The sequence below is a fragment of the Crocodylus porosus genome, unplaced genomic scaffold (genome assembly GCF_001723895.1).
Source record: "Crocodylus porosus isolate Cpor-Errol unplaced genomic scaffold, CroPor_comp1, whole genome shotgun sequence".
NCBI classification, from domain to species: Eukaryota; Metazoa; Chordata; order Crocodylia; family Crocodylidae; genus Crocodylus; species Crocodylus porosus.
The window spans coordinates 38,121,478-38,125,189 of NW_017728886.1; the positions used below are offsets into that span (position 1 = coordinate 38,121,478).

General features: G+C 48.7%; 1 protein-coding gene across 5 annotated transcripts in view; it reads left to right on the forward strand.

The window, feature by feature from the left end:
* RUNDC3B (RUN domain containing 3B) overlaps positions 1-3,712 on the forward strand; it is an 87,390-nt gene that overhangs the window by 16,202 nt on the left and 67,476 nt on the right. The window lies entirely within an intron of this gene.

Consider the following 3,712-nt stretch of genomic DNA (forward strand, 5'->3'; position numbering starts at 1 on the left):
CTTGGAGTTTGTTATGAGCAGGAGGCTCTATTGTTTGGGTTGCAGCCATCGGGCTTGAGTTTGTTACAGTTAAACCGGAGGACTGGGTGAGGCTGTAGGAGAGTGAGGAGGCCTCAGCGGGGCTCCCCAACAGCTTGGGGGTTCCAGGTGTCCAGTGAGGGCACAGTGCCAGAGGGGCACTATTGTTTGTGCCAGGGGGGCGCGGTTTGCGCCGGTGAGGCGTGGCGAGAGGGGTCAGAGACCCCAGCCCATACAGGCGGCGTTTGCCCAGTGTGGGCAACGGTGGCCCAGTGCCAGAGGGGCACTATTGTCGGCCCCAGAGAGGGCAAGGCCCCAGAGCGGGGCAGAGAAAGAGTGTGAGGCGCGCGGTGTCGGCCCCAGAGCGGGGCAGAGAAAGAGAGAGCACGAGCAGGTGAGGAATGCCGGTAGTAGGGCGGCGGTAGCGAGCCGGACCCAGGGGGCACCGGTAGTAGGGCGGCGGTAGCGAGCCGGACCCAGGGGGCGCCAGCAATAGCCGGACGCCGGCGAGACAGGCCCAGGGCGCAGGGAGCTGGCTGGAGGATAGGAGCCCGGCCCACGGGGGCACCAGGCGGGCGAGGAGCCCAGGGTGCCCGAGAGAGAGAGAGGGCACCAGAGGGGCGAGGGACCGTACAACGTCCCCGGAACAGCTGCGAGGCTTGGGGCGTGCTGAAGGGGAGGTTGGAGGCACGCATAGCCCTTAAGGCAGGGCGCATAGAGATACCCCATTTCGGAGTAGGGGCAGGAACATCGGTACCGTTAACTAGGGGAACAGAGGCAGCCTCCCATACAACTTATTTGTCATCAAAGTCATGGCGGGCAAGGATTCGAGGGTGCCCAGTCCACCCTAAGTGACGGTAGGGGGCGCTAAGGAGTTCACGGCTGCTCCTAGGCCCCACTCCGCTCACAGGTGCCTTCAGTTAGGTTAATGGATGGGAACCTGTATACAGTTTATGGGACTGTTTAAAGATAAAGAGTATATTTGGATATGTGATTTGGCAATCCACTTCTTTTTACAAACTACCTTTTAATAACCATACATTTTTCTAAAATGTTGCATGAAGAATATTGTGTGTAGGCTGACATTTGAGTAGCACAATTACTACCTGCTATCAAAGGAGGAGGAAATTTCGCACAGTAGGAAGGAATATAATGTTTGTCACGTTGCAACAAACTGTTGGAGTGATTACTGGTACTTACCAACTTGACACTGCAGGGAATTATTTTTTCTTATTTTTCTGGGTTTGATTGTTTTTGAACAAAACCTGTCAACCATATCCTTTTACCTAATTCCCTATTATTGGGGCAGAAACTGTATATACACATATATTATGAAGTTATTCACTTAAAATCATTTCCTTCCCCTTGTTTTTTTGAGCTCCAAGAGGATTTTTACTCCTTTTTATTCCCCTCTCTCCCCCTTTTTGAATGTATTTTAACTGGGGCTGACAAATAATTAAAAATAATTGCAGTTAGTTGCAAGATTTAAAAAAAGTAGTTGCAATTAATTGCAATTTTAACTACACAGTTAAACAGTAGTCAGCACCCTCCTGCCCAGTAGCTCGGGGCCCAGGCACCCTGCGGCTACTTCCCAACGCCACTGACAGTGCACGGCCCTAGCCCCAGCCCTAACCCTAGTCCTACCCTGTGCTCGCCTCTAACTTGCCCTGGCCAAAGCAGACCATCTGGAACCTGTGAGAACAGCCCCAACACTCGCCTGCCCTGCGCCTGCTCCAAACTCACCTGCCTATGCTGAGCAGCAGCCAGGCAGAAGCTGCTGCTGAGCGTGGAGAAAAAGCGGCCTTTCTCCCTCACCACTGCCTGGCCCTTCTTGCTGCAGCTGCCTAGAGCCTGTGCTGGGGCTGCCCCATGGCTCCTCTGCACTGCCATTGCTGCCTTGGTGGGTGGCCTGGATGTGGCAGTGACATCAATAGAGAGGAGCTGCAGGGCAGCCTGGGCATAGGTTCTGAACAGCTGCAGCAAGAAAGGCTTGGCAGCGGTGAGGGTGAGGCTGGTTCTGTCCAGCCGCTGCTGCTGCTGCTGCCTCTCAGCATGGGCAGGTGAGTCTGGAGCAGGCATGGGGCAAGCTGAGGTCGGGGCTGTGCACAAAGGTTCCAACTGGTCCAGAGCTGGTCCGTTGCTCAAAACGATGTGCCCGATTTAACGTGATTAAAAATATTAGAAGGTAGAGAGATCTAGCCGTGTTTAATGTGGAGAAAAAGTGATTAAAGGAGAGACATTATAGCAGTCTTCAAATATCTGAAAAGCTATGTAAATTGCCTCCAGTTTCTTAAAGGTGCTATGCCTATTAAAGTAGGAGGAAAAACTCTTTTCCCTTGCTGCAGAGGGTGACTCATGAATCACTGGATTTAAATAACCATAAAGCAGATTTAGATTATAGAGCAAAGGGAAAAAATCCTTGCTGTTAGAAAGTAAGGAAGTGAATAAACTGCCTAGGGAAATCAGAGTTACTTTCACTGGTGGTTTTCTGCTAGACACTGGATAAGCACTGGACAGAAGATATAGGAATAGCATTGCTGCAGTTGTGCAGTGGGTTGGACCAGATAACCATTGAGGTCCTTTCCAGCATTATGGTTCTGAATAAACAGTAAGAGCTACCCCAAATTTTCCGAAGCATAATAATGTCATAAAAAGGCAACAACGTGTACTGCATATTTTGTACTGCAGAATGGAAAATTCTAACAGCGCTAACGTGTTTAGAGTGTATCCAAGGGAGTTAAGTCACTATATATTTTTTTCCAGCTGAGAGATGAAAAATGTATCATAACGCAGATCCTCAGATCTTAGGAGGAAATGCATTATGCAACACACAGCTTGATGAAAGAGTATACTCTAGTGATGGAAATGAATGACACGCATTGAATGCCATATCTTTTTTCGTGTGGGTGGGACTGCACTAAAAGCAAGTTAGTGATTAGAGTGGGTGTTATGGCTGTTTCAAGGCGGGCAGAAGGTAGGTGGTGTTGAATAAATCAATTAATTGAGAAAAAGGTGTTGGCACAAGAGTGACTCATTGAGCAGTTAAACAAGGTTTGGGGTTTGAGTATAGAGACGTTTACCTGCTTCACCCCATGGCAAGCAATCGCCCTTAAAATCTGTTTAACTTTTTGTTGTAACACGGAGAAAAATAAATAATAAAACATAGTTCAGCCATATTAAATGTAAAGTATTAGGTGAGCCTTTTCAGTTAACAATATTACTTATTTTTCTCTAGAGAATTGTTATAAGAAAATTCCTGTTTAGATAGGAGTAGGAGAATAAAAGTACATGGATTGAGACTGGGTGAAGTTTTCGGTGCTGTTGCTGTTGTTAAAATCCAGTCCTGCTTACCGAGCGAGCGACAGGTGCTTTAATGATCTGGGAGCACTCTGATTGGTAGTCTCAGCAGCCAATCACAGTGTTTACTGAAACAACCAATCGGAGTGCTCTGCACACAGACAGCCAGACAGCCAGCCACGCCTAGGGCAGTGGGGGAGGGAAGGGTGGCAATGTGGGGCTGGCTGTGTGCAAACTTGATGGGCAATTCACTAGTTTTATTTAAATGATTGAGGCACTGGTAGGCTTCTAAATTGCTTTAAAATTGTAAATTCATAGATTCATAGATGCTAGGGTCGGAAGGGACCTCAATAGATCATCGAGTCCGACCCCCTGCATAAGCAGGAAAGAGTGCTGG